Source organism: Polyodon spathula, chromosome 2 (assembly GCF_017654505.1).
Source record: "Polyodon spathula isolate WHYD16114869_AA chromosome 2, ASM1765450v1, whole genome shotgun sequence".
In the NCBI taxonomy this organism is placed as follows: domain Eukaryota; kingdom Metazoa; phylum Chordata; class Actinopteri; order Acipenseriformes; family Polyodontidae; genus Polyodon; species Polyodon spathula.
This window is the reverse complement of record NC_054535.1, coordinates 10,872,018-10,885,351: the sequence shown is the minus strand read 5'-3', so window position 1 is coordinate 10,885,351 and position 13,334 is coordinate 10,872,018. Positions and strand designations below refer to the sequence as shown.

Here is a 13,334-nt window from a genome sequence, read left to right as displayed (position 1 = left end):
ATAGAAAATGGCTATTATTCCCCACAAACTTTGCTTTTGTGACCAGGACAGTGATATTTCAAAATATCACTATTTCCAATGGGAAGACGGGCAAATGTGTGTCTTTTCATTCACATAAAGTCAGAAAAAAGCAACATATGAATCCAAATTAACATGTATTTATACCAAAGTAATACAAAAATGACTACAAAAGATTTAGAAGTGAGTAGTTTTTCGAGATTTACGATTATGCTGTATGTACAGAAGAACAAAATTTGTTACACTGTGTTATTTATTCATATTTCCTTATAACTGTTCAAGAAGATCGTTTATTGTGCACCAGCAATATAACCCTGCCTTCTGTCTTTTTATTGTTCCTATACTAACGGCTTGGCATATCAGTTTTTTGCTGATGATAGCACATCAGCTGTTAAGGGGAACCCATTACATTATCAGCTACATACAGCCGTCCTGTGCATGCTACGCTAGCTTTTATAGTTAATTTGTACATGGAAACCATAGACCAATTGCATCGAGAAATATAACAACAGTCCATAATAACACAGAAGATGGCTACTCACATTTGCTTTAAAAACAGGGTCATCAAGTGGCAGCGAGCCCGTTTAGCATTGTTACTGTATAAGGTTTACCGTCTAGAACCTTTGCCCTATGGATATAAAAAAAAAGGATTTGTCTTCCTTGTATATGATAAGTTATGATAACTATGATAAGTAAACCAGCAAAGGGAATCTTCAGTAGCTGTTCCAGAGATGCCCTACACGGTTAGTTCTTTTGCAGAAGCATTTGTGCAGGGGATGCAGGTTTATTGGAGAGAAAGTCTGGGCCCACACAGGCCGACTGGTTAAAGGCCTTACTTTCCTTTTTCTTAGTGTTTGTATAACAATACCCACATGAGAATGAGGCACCCAGGTTACAGGTCACATATCCCAGGAGCCTCATTAAAGAGTAAGAGGTCTCTGTTGTCATTTATTATTTCCTTTACTACTGGATTTCATTTCAGAATTGAATTTGGTATTAGTAAATGGAAAATCTCCAAAGAAAACAACAAATTACAGCATTACTATTGCATTAAAAAACAACATGTGACTCACCTGAGCACCAGACAGAAAGTGTTCCCATCCTACTCTGCCATACTTCTATACTCCGCCATATCTCCTATAGTATCTGCAGTAATGAACTCTAAAAACCTTTGAATCTCAGCAACTTGAATAAAGTGCCCCAGTTATTTTGAGCATTTTTTACAAGATCCCTTCATGCCATTGTGCTGCGATAAGCTTTCTGTATCAGTCCTAATGCACTGCGACGGTAAAAGAGAATAGTGCTATACAAGTGAATAAATGAAACACCAAACCAAGGTACTGTCGACTTGGCACCAAACAAGTCTGAGTTTGGAGCAACGAGTGGAAATTTACAACACACAAACTAGCATATGAAAGTAAAGGTCATGTTAACCTCTGATGAAGAATGCTAAATTCAAATTTAAATGAATTACAGATTGTAAAGAGCTGTTTCTTCAAGTTTTGATGTCTTTGGATAAGCCACACCTGCCACTTCCTGCATTGAAAATGTTATTGCATTTACTTTACCTTTTAAAGGAGAAGCCTGTACTGAGCAGCTGGAAATCAGTGAATAGTCCCACTGGTCTGCATAAGTGGGAGGATTACTGAGTTAATGTTTTTATGTATAACTCACAAGTCACAAAAAGGGGTCAGGCTTAGTTCAGTGGAGGGAATGATCATAACCATTTGCTAATGATTAATGAAATGGCATGGAACTTTATATTGCTTTTGATTTATTTTAACAGCACTAGATACAGGCAGCATAGATACTGTTTAGGCCACTGGCAGATCACTAAAGGGATGTCTTTTAGTGATTTCAAACCACTGCAATCTCTTAAATACAACCAAAGTCTGCCCTCTGCTGTCTGGTCTCTGCAACTGTTATATTTTTAAGTTACTCGAAGGCTGAATTTACTGTGCATTTAAAAAAGTATGTGTTACGTGTGGGTGAATTAAAACCGGGCTGTTATTATTTTGGAGCCAACCCGTGGATTACAAATAAGCAATACACTCCGCTGTATTGCTTCTCATTAACATTGCTATTTTTATGTTGTTTGCCATCAGGCATTTGGAGTGTAAAAATAAATCCTCATTGCACCTGGACATCGTTTTCTGTCTGTTTCTTGATTACTGCTGCATTACCTTCACCTGCACACAGTTAACCACTTCTCACTCATGATGTCAGAACAGGGATGGATTACGCATCATTGTCAGCACTGCTGGAGCAGCTGGACAGCAGAGGAGAGGCTGAGGAAAGATGGAGAGAGGAGAGGTACACAGTGCTGATCGAGAGAGTTGGGCTGGCAATACTGCAGGACCCGTGATGACGGGCTCAAAAGATGACTGTGGAGGATGACCCAGAGGCTTACCTGGTTGCCTTTGAGCAGCTGGCTACCACTGCGTCATGGCCTGGACACCGAAGCCACTCAGTGCAGTCTGGTAGAACAAGCCATTCTGCGCTGTTTGAACATCATGGGAGAAACACTCTGATGCCTTTGAGTCTAAATGGGGCCAGAATAACTTTCATGCACTTCAAAAAGGCATGGGGTGGCTAGAGAGAGGCCGAATCACAGTACCTGGAACTGGTATGCTGTCCCTTGGAAAATGATTGGTATGTGGAAAGAGGCGCCTTTGAGGTCCACCGTGGTGAATCAGTCGCCTGGCCTTACTGACTCAGAAACAGGTTGACCTGCCTGAGGATTGGTCTAAGCTCACCATCCCGCTTGGGCATCAGGAAATACCTGGAGTAAAACCCTTCTTCCAGATGAAGAGGGTGTACCATGCAAATAGCCCGCTTTTGTAGCTGGTCTGTCACCTCCTAAAACAATCGTCTCATGGGTCTGTAACTAGAGTAGTAGTCGCGCCCTGAACGGGAGGTGGATAGTGTTTGAATTTCAGAGAATAGCCAGTCTAAAAGGAGGTGGACAGTGTTTGAATTTCAGATAATAGCCGGTCTAAAAGGAGGTGGACAGTGTTTGAATTTCAGATAATAGCCGGTCTAAAAGGAGGTGGACAGTGTTTGAATTTCAGATAATAGCCAGTCTAAAAGGAGGTGGACAGTGTTTGAATTTCAGATAATAGCCAGTCTAAAAGGAGGTGGACAGTGTTTGAATTTCAGATAATAGCCAGTCTAAAAGGAGGTGGACAGTGTTTGAATTTCAGATAATATGTCTAAAAGGAGGTGGACAGTGTTTGAATTTCAGATAATAGCCGGTCTAAAAGGAGGTGGACAGTGTTTGAATTTCAGATAATAGCCGGTCTAAAAGGATGGACAGTGTTTGAATCAGATAACCCTGTCTAAAAGGAGGTGGACAGTGTTTGAATGTCAGATAATAGCCAGTCTAAAAAGAGGTGGACAGTATTTGAATTTCAGAGAATAGCCAGTCTGTACAGTAATGCACATCCAGTTGTCTGTGGTGCTTTGACACAAATACTCCAGGTGACTCCTTAAGGATACAATTGATCAACCCTGACTGTGCGACCCACCCAGTCTCTGCAAACTATAAACAAGTGGATTTTGGTTTGTCTTTTACACAAAGATATATACACTGTGTTCCAGTGTGGATTATTAATATTATATAATATATATATTATTATATATATGTTAATATATATATTCATTAAAAAAAATTATGATTCCAGATGGTCTACCTATATTATTAAATAATTAATTGTTGTTGTATGTGTGTATTTTCTTATAACAGATGCCCTTATCCAAGGTGACTTACAGTTCTTACAAAAAACGCATTACAAAAATCAGATTAGTCCAGACAAGAAGCAATAGCGGTTTGATAAGCAGGATCACGGCTAATACAGGGTGTTAGGATGTGCCAAGTGGCCAAAGATGGTATTGCAGGGAAGCACACGGACAACAGAAGTTTTGTTTGCAAATTCTCTTTTTTTTCCCCTTTTTATTTTTCTAAGTTCCAGGAACTAAAGAGAACGAAATCATAACAAAACAATTTTAAGAAAAACAAAAACTTTTTACAAAACAAAAGAAAATAAATCCTAAGTGCAGGATGATTAAGCTGTTTTTTTTGGCACAGTTATTATATATATATATATATATATATATATATATATATATATATATATATATATATATATATATATATATATATGTAGATACAATGTAGTACTGGCTATACATCTCATCTCCACCCATCTCTCTAAACCCTCCTCCTTTTTTCTCTCACAGCCTCCCTTTTATACCCAGGCTGAAATCACTCCTCCCCTTGGGAGAAACCAAAAATCAAACAATTAACTTTAAAATCTATTTACATACAGTTGGAAACTATTATATTATATTTTTATTACTATTTATATACTATTACTATTTATATATTATTATATTTTACAAATCACAATACCCCTTTACTTTAATAACGGCATGGTCTGCCCTTCAGTTACACACCGGTAACAATTCATTGGAGTTGCGCATTGCAAACAGGCTTTACGGTACAACCGAGGTAATATCTGCCCCTCACAAAGATGGTGCCTCATCGTTCTGGTCGGCTCGCACTAACATGGCGCCGCCCATGCACCACACTTATGCTAACAAACGCCATTTACGAACAAACTAGTAAGTATTTGCTTCTAATCTCTATTTTAATTTAGTTTTACTTGTATGGACAATTAAGGTTGCTGAATAACAAACTACGCACTTCCCTGCGAATGTGCCCTTTCCCAGGGGAACACGAACTGAGCAGTCAGCACCGCACTAACGCTGATTTTTCTGTTTGTCTTCCTTTTTTCCTGTCCTGGCATCCACCCACCGCCTCCTCCAACCTACAGGTAAAGTGTAATACTCTGTTATGTATCTACTTTGTGCAATTATTCATTTTAAAACAATTCATATATTTAAATAAACACAGTATACAATATTATTGTTTTCGTTGCATTTGTTAAGAAGAAACAGTCCCGCTTTATTCCAGGATGCCTTTAAAACACGTCAGCTTGTTAAAAGTTATTGTTATTTTATAAGGGATAGGACGTGAACCATCACACAGGGAAAGAAAAAAAAAAGATGGTACTGTAACAGAAAACAAGAAAGTCAAAAAATGTAAGTGAATTAGAATAAAGTGCACTCATATTTGAAGTATTATGGATTTTGTATTTACTGCATATTGTAAAGTGTTTTGTGATGGTGGTCCACTATGAAAGGTGCTGTATACACTGAACAAAAATATAAGTGCAACATGTAAAGTGTTGGTCCCATGTTTCGTGAGCTGAAATAAAGATCCCAGAAATTTTCCATATGCACAAAAAGCTTATTTTTCTCAAACTTGTGCACAAATTTGTTGACATCCCTGTTAGTGAGCATTTCTCCTTTGCCAAGATAAACCATCCACCTGACAGGTGTGGCATATCAAGAAGCTGGTTAAACAGCATGGTCATTACACAGGTGCACCTTGTGCTGGGGACAATAAAAGGCCACTCTAAAATGTGCAGTTTTGTCACACAACACAATGCCACAGATGTCTCAAGTTTTGAGGGAGCGTGCAATTGGCATGCTGACTGCAGGAATGTCCACCAGAGCTGTTGCCAGAGAATTGAATGTTCATTTCTCTACCATAAGCCGCCTCCAACGTCATTTTAGGGAATTTGGCAGTACGTCCAACTGGCCTCACAACCGCAAACCACGTGTAACCATGCCAGCCCAGGACCTCCTCATCCAGCTTCTTCACCTGCGGGATCGTCTGAGACCAGCCACTCAGACAGCTGATGGAACTGTGGGTTTGCACATCCGAACAATTTCTGCACAAACTGTCAGAAACCGTCTCAGGGAAGCTCATCTGCGTGTTCGTCGTCCTCACCACGGCCTTGACCTGACTGTAGTTCGGCGTTGTAACCGACTTCAGTGGGCAAATGCTTACCTTCGATGGCCACTGGCACGCTGGAGAAGTGCTCTTCACGGATGAATTCCGGTTTCAACTGTACCGGGCAGATGGCAGACCGTGTATGGCGTTGTGTGGGCGAGCGGTTTGCTGATGTCAATGTTGTGAACAGTGCCCCATGGTGGCAGTGCGATTATGGTCTGGGCTGGCATAAGTTACGAACAGCAAACACAATTGCATTTTATTGATGGCAATTTGAATGCACAGAGACACCGTGACGAGATCCTGAGGCCCATTGTCGTGCCATTCATCCGCCGCCATCACCTCATGTTTCAGCATGATGATGCACAGCCCCATGTCACAAGGATCTGTACACAATTCCTGGAAGCTGAAAATGCCCTAGTTCTTCCATGGCCTGCATACTCACCAGACATGTCACCCATTGAGCATGTTTGGGATGCTCTGGATCGACGTGTACGACAGCGTGTTCCAGTTCCTGCCAATATCCAGCAACTTCGCACAGCCATTGAAGAGGAGTGGGACAACATTCCACAGGCCACAATCAACAGCCTGATCAACTCTATGTGAAGGAGATGTGTTGCGCTTCATTAGGCAAATGTTGGTCACTGCAGATACTGACTGGTTTTCTGATCCATGCCCCTACTTTTTTTTTTTTTTTTTAAGGTATCTGTGACCAGATGCATATCTGTATTCCTAGTCATGTGAAATCCATAGATTAGGTCCTAATGGATGTATTTCAATTAACTGATTTCCTTATATGAACTGTAACTCAGTAAAATCTTTGAAATTGTTGGATGTTGCATTTATATTTTTGTTCAGTGTAAAATAAAGATTGATTGATTGATTTGTGTGACACCTGTCAAAATTCTGGAGACAGAAGTAGAGAAATCATAAACTCGCTTCCCAGCAAACAGCACAGCACAGATACATCTGTTTGAATTCTGTAGAATCTGTGATGGCCCATATTTAGCTTATTAGCCATGCTAATGCCTGTGAAAATGGTAAACATTAGATACAGTTGCATAAGCACACAATTATTTGAATTGCTCTTAAGGCCAAATTGAAGGAAAATGGCTAAGTTTTGCATAAGCATGCCAGGCCTGCAATGCGCAGAATGTTTATATTACATGTGTTTAGCTAAGTGCTCTATCCTCAGCAATATTGGCAAAGGGCTGCAGTGCCCAAGGGCTCAATCCGTAAGCTATCCCTGTAGTTCCATTTTCCAAAGGCTCCCTTTCCTTTTCATGCCACTCACCCGGTAATTCCACACTCAGGTATAAGGACAGCTAAGTGTTTTAAAGTATTGTGATTTATTTCTCATGGATATCAGAAGCGTACTTTGACAGCCGCGGTCTGCATTCCATGCTATTGACTATGCCATACAGGTGTGGTAGGAGCAGGGTGCGTGGTGAGTGGGGGGCAGTGGGAGTAAGGGATACACATGTGCAGACTGCATCCACAGGCAATGTGGATCCATGCTGAGATTCTCCGTCTTCAGGGCTTCCGAATAGTTTTCACCATTGAGGGTTTGTTTTATAGTCCATACTTCTGTAACCATGTTTATGTATAGTGTAAGGAGCACATGTTGGAACTACTCAGAACACCGTCAGAGTAGGGGTTTTTCTGTAAAATAAAGAGTGGAGTTTGATGCTACAGAGATATTTTGCCTGTCTCCTTCACGTTGACACTTACCAGTTAGAAAGTTGTTACAGTATATTTGTATTTAAGTTATATGTTGAATAGCTTACACTATCCTATGGGCCATTATTTCATTTCTACATTTAGTAGCTTATTTATATATTTGTGGGGGTGGACATGCAACTGATGTGTGTTGAGCTTTGCTTCTGAATTCCGTGTGCAGGCTACATTTGAGTGTAGACTTGTCTGAGGAATATTGGTATGTATTGTACACCTATGATAGCTGCTTGGCAGGGTACTTCTTAACAGTCCATTGTCATGTAGTATTCCAATTCTGCACATTCACGCGTAGCACAAATAAAATACAAATCCAGATTTAGATACAGCTTCAGTTTCTAAATATGGTGGAGCTTATCTTTTAGTTTAATTTACATGATTTGCTGTGTGCAGAATGCAGAAAATGAGCGTGAAACATTTTATTACACTAATCTTTAATAAAGATATAATAAAAAAATAAGCTGGACAAAATACAATTACTATTCGTAATTGCATTAACATTATTTAAAGGCTAATCACAGATATATTGTAATAATAATAATAAATGGGCTTTTAAATCCTCCATGTCCTTTGGAATGAAGAACGAGAAAACGGGAGCGCAACATCGAAGTGAATAATTTTTTGTATTGGTGTTAATACAATTATGAATAACGATTGTAATAAGGTGTATCCATGAAAAGGTAGAGTTATAGCATTATTGCTACGTTTATTTAAACAAAATTGAAGAAAATTTTTGGGGGGGGGGGGTAGCAAAAAAAAAAAACTCTAGGGGGGGGGGGGGGGGGTGGGGAGGGGGGGGGGGGGGGGGGGGGGGGGGGGGGGGGTGCGCAGCAAAAAAAAAAAAAAAAGTTTTTGGGAACCACTGCCTCAGAAGGAAGAAACAGAAAAGAAAGACTACAACTTGCAAGATTTGCTCTTCGGGGCTTTCCTTTCACAGCAGTACTATGAGATTATCGTATCATCCGAGTCGCAAGTCGATTTAAACAATGTGTTCTTTTAGTTCAAATCTATACTATGGCGGTACATTTACAGCTATAGTGTAAGTCTTAATTATGGTATATTCAGTTAACGAAATTAAAGTAAACAAAATAGCACTCAATTCAATAATTTACCTGTTATTTTAAAGTTTATACGAAAAACGGCCCAACATATCCAACACGCTATTGGTTGTAGTACCACTGCTAATTTACAGTAATGCATGGCACAGTATTTTATGTATTATATTAAGGCTTGCTTCAGCTAACTTCAGGTTACATGCAAGTAAACATTTTCACTTACTGTCAAATTGTTCAATTAAAGTTGCCTGTAAAACGTTGGGCGTCATTAATAAATGCTTGCAAAAAATAGCATTAATACCAAGTGTTACTTTTAGTTGTCTTTCACTACACTTGCACGGCGTAAACGGGTGTAATTAAACGATGAATTAAATCATTCAGATTAACTGATTAAAACCCCCAATATATAATTACACACACACACATACACAACAAATTGGCTTATAAAAAAACAATTATAAAGCACGATCTTTAGGAGTCACTACTGCCAATAACTTGAAATGTTGAATAAAAAGGAGATGTACTGCAAAGCAGCCTTGCATTCATTGCACACGCGTGTCCTTTATTTTCTATATGAATAACCGTTTAGGTGTTTGGGGATGTTTTCCAAAGTGTATATTGAACCACAGCTGAAAACCACAGAATTATTTATTTATATAGGGGGAGGGTTTGAATGTAGTGGCAAGCAATGCCATACAAAGATAAAAATCATAAGAACATAAGAACATAAGAACATAAGAAAGTTTACAAACGAGAGGAGGCCATTCGGCCCATCTTGCTCGTTTGGTTGTTAGTAGCTTATTGATCCCAAAATCTCATCAAGCAGCTTCTTGAAGGATCCCAGGGTGTCAGCTTCAACAACATTACTGGGGAGTTGATTCCAGACCCTCACAATTCTCTGTGTAAAAAAGTGTCTCCTATTTTCTGTTCTGAATGCCCCTTTTTCTAAACTCCATTTGTGACCTCTGGTCCTTGTTTCTTTTTTCAGGCTGAAAAAGTCCCTTGCGTCGACACTGTCAATACCTTTTAGAATTTTGAATGCTTGAATTAGGTCGCCACGTAGTCTTCTTTGTTCAAGACTGAACAGATTCAATTCTTTTAGCCTGTCTGCATATGACATGCTTTTTAAGCCCGGAATAATTCTGGTCGCTCTTCTTTGCACTCTTTCTAGAGCAGCAATATCTTTTTTATAGCGAGGTGACCAGAACTGCACACAATATTCAAGATGAGGTCTTACAAGTGCATTGTACAGTTTTAACATTACTTCCCTTGATTTAAATTCAACACTTTTCACAATGTATCCGAGCATCTTGTTAGCCTTTTTTATAGCTTCCCCACATTGCCTAGATGAAGACATTTCTGAGTCAACAAAAACTCCTAGGTCTTTTTCATAGATTCCTTCTCCAATTTCAATATCTCCCATATGATATTTATAATGTACATTTTTATTTCCTGCGTGCAGTACCTTACACTTTTCTCTATTAAATGTCATTTGCCATGTGTCTGCCCAGTTCTGAATCTTGTCTAGATCATTTTGAATGACCTTTGCTGCTGCAACAGTGTTTGCCACTCCTCCTACTTTTGTGTCGTCTGCAAATTTAACAAGTTTGCTTACTATACCAGAATCTAAATCATTAATGTAGATTAGGAATAGCAGAGGACCTAATACTGATCCCTGTGGTACACCGCTGGTTACCACACTCCATTCTGAGGTTTTTCCTCTAATCAGTACTTTCTGTTTTCTACATGTTAACCACTCCCTAATCCATGTACATGTGTTTCCTTGAATCCCAACTGCGTTCAGTTTGAGAATTAATCTTTTGTGCGGGACTTTGTCAAAAGCTTTCTGGAAATCTAAATAAACCATGTCATATGCTTTGCAATTATCCATTATCGATGTTGCATCCTCAAAAAAATCAAGCAAGTTAGTTAGACACGATCTCCCTTTCCTAAAACCATGTTGACTGTCTCCCAGTACCCTGTTACCATATAGGTAATTTTCCATTTTGGATCTTATTATAGTTTCCATAAGTTTACATATAATAGAAGTCAGGCTTATTGGTCTGTAGTTACCTGGTTCAGTTTTGTTTCCCTTTTTGTGGATCGGTATTACGTTTGCAATTTTCCAGTCTGTCGGTACCACCCCTGTGTCAAGAGACTGCTGCATGATCTTGGTTAGCGGTTTGTAAATTACTTCTTTCATTTCTTTGAGTACTACTGGGAGGATCTCATCCGGCCCAGGGGATTTGTTTATTTTAAGAGCTCCTAGTCCCTTTAACACTTCTGCCTCAGTTATGCTAAAGTTATTTAAAACTGGATAGGAACTGGATGACATGTGGGGCATGTTGTCAGTATCTTCCTTTGTAAAAACTTGTGAAAAGTAATCATTTAACATATTTGCTATTTTTTTTTCTTCCTCTACGATTTTGCCATTTGTATCTCTTAAACATTTAATCTCCTCTTTGAATGTTCTCTTGCTGTTGTAATATTGGAAAAACATTTTGGAATTGGTTTTAGCTCCCTTAGCAATGTTCATTTCTATTTCTCTCTTGGCCTTTCTAACTTCCTTTTTGACTTGCATTTGCAGTTCTGTGTACTCTTTCTGTGTACTTTCTTTTTGGTCCTTTTTTAATGCTCTGTAAAGTGCTTTTTTTCGCTGAATATTTTTTTTAATTGATCTATTAAACCATTTTGGCAATTTAGTTTTACATTTAGATTTGTCTACTTTAGGGATATAATTGTTTTGCGCCTCTAGTACTACATTTTTGAAGAACAACCATCCTTTTTCTGTGGGTGTTTTCTCTATTTTACTCCAATCTACTTCTGTTAGTCTCTGTTTCATGCCTTCATAGTTTGCTTTTCTAAAATTGTAAACCTTAGCTTTAGTCTTTACTTTTGAGGATTTAAAAAACACTTCAAATGAGACCATGTTGTGGTCTGAGTTTGCCAGTGGTTCTCTGACCTCTGTTTTAGTTATTCTATCTTCGTTATTTGAAAAGACTAAATCAAGGCATGCCTCCCCTCTAGTGGGTGCCTTCACAAATTGTGTTAGGAAGCAGTCATTTGTCATTTCCACCATTTCTATTTCATCCTTCGCGCTACCCACCGGGTTTTCCCATTTTATTTGGGGGAAGTTGAAATCCCCCATTAGTATGGCTTCTCCTTTGCTACACACATTTCTAATGTCATTGTATAACAGATTATTGTGCTCACCGTCTGAATCTGGCGGTCTATAGCATGCTCCTATTATTATGCCTTTTGAATTTTTGTCTGTTATTCTGACCCATATTGATTCGGTTTTATTTTCTTTGTCCAGGTTTAACACCTGGGCTTCAAGACTGTTTCTTATGTATAGCGCTACCCCTCCTCCTCTTCTGTCCTGCCTGTCTTTCCTATACAGTGTATACCCACAAATATTATATTCGTCCCCATCACTCTCAGATAACCACGTTTCTGTAACACCTATCACATCATAGTTACCTGTTAGTGCAGTAGCTTCAAGTTCTAGAATTTTGTTTCTGATACTTCTAGCATTTAGATAAATACATTTAATGGTTGTCTTACCTGAGTTGTTGTTCTTGTTTTGATGCGGTCTCCCTTCTGTTTTTTTGTTGATTTCTCCCCCCTTCCTTTCTAGTTTAAATGCTTCCGAACCTGCTCGAGGATCTTTTCTCCAAGTAGACTAGTTCCCTTGTTATTTAAATGCAGTCCATCCCGTCTATACAGATAGTCCTCGTTGTAGAAAGTGGTCCAATGATCAAGATAGGTGAAGCCTTCCCGTGTGCACCACGTCTTCAACCATTGGTTTTGATTTATTATTTCCAGCTGTCCATATGGTCCTTTGCAAGGTGCGGGTAGTATACCAGAAAATACCACAGTTTTGGTTTTCTCTTTTAATTTCCTTCCTAGCTCTCTGAATTTGTTTTGCAGGGATTTTGGTCTGTCTCTTCCAATGTTGTTTGTACCGATGTGGACGACTACTACCGGGTCGTCTCCTGTTCGTTCTAGGAGCCTGTCCACGTTTTCAGTGATGTGCTTGACCGAGGCTCCCGGAAGGCAGCACACTGTTGTAGTAAGGGGGTCCAAACTGCGAACTGAACTTGCTGTGTTTCTCAATATGGAGTCCCCAACAATCATGACCTCCCTTCTTTTTGCTGTCTGGTCACCACTGTCAATGGGGTCCTGGATGTTGTTCCTTTCATTCTCTTGTTGTTGGTTCTGCTCATCAAAATTCTGAAGTGACTCAAATCTGTTGGTTGTTTTGATTTCTGGTGGTTGTGTTTGACGAAGTTTCTTTTTTTCCCTGCTTCTGCCTACCTGAACCCAGCTGTTCTGACCTTCTATCTCCCTGGTGGCTTTCAGTCTGTTAGGGGTGATGCAGACTTCCATGAATTGTGGGTGTGCCAGTTCCTCAAGATCTTGTTGCTGTCTCACTTCTTCCAGCTCCATTTCTAGCATGCTTACTAGTTTATGCAAATCCTGGATCGCGCGGCACTTTACGCACACTTGGTTTAGCTCCGCTGGGTTTTCTCGGATTTCCCACATCAAGCAGGTGTCACAGATTACTGGCTTGAAGACCATGTTGAGGGTTTTTTTTTTTTTTTTGAAGTTTAGTTTCTTCTGCAGCCGTCAACCTGCTTTCCAACTGCTTCGAAACTGCTCTGTAC

The 13,334-nt window shown here is 39.4% G+C and overlaps 1 protein-coding gene across 3 annotated transcripts in view; it reads right to left on the bottom strand.

Annotated features, from left to right (window-relative positions):
- slc2a9l2 (solute carrier family 2 member 9, like 2) overlaps positions 1-1,656 on the bottom strand; it is a 149,388-nt gene extending 147,732 nt beyond the window's left edge. Inside the window, exons 1-2 of one of the 3 annotated variants that reach the window (XM_041276193.1) lie at positions 1,587-1,648; positions 561-646 (exon numbers count right to left, since the gene is read on the bottom strand). The gene's annotated coding sequence lies outside the window, so the exon portion shown is untranslated. Of the gene's footprint in view, positions 1-560; positions 647-1,091; positions 1,458-1,586 lie in introns of those variants that run through there. The other 2 variants (XM_041276204.1, XM_041276219.1) reach the window with 2 other exon arrangements.
- Between the last annotated feature and the right edge of the window lie 11,678 nt (positions 1,657-13,334).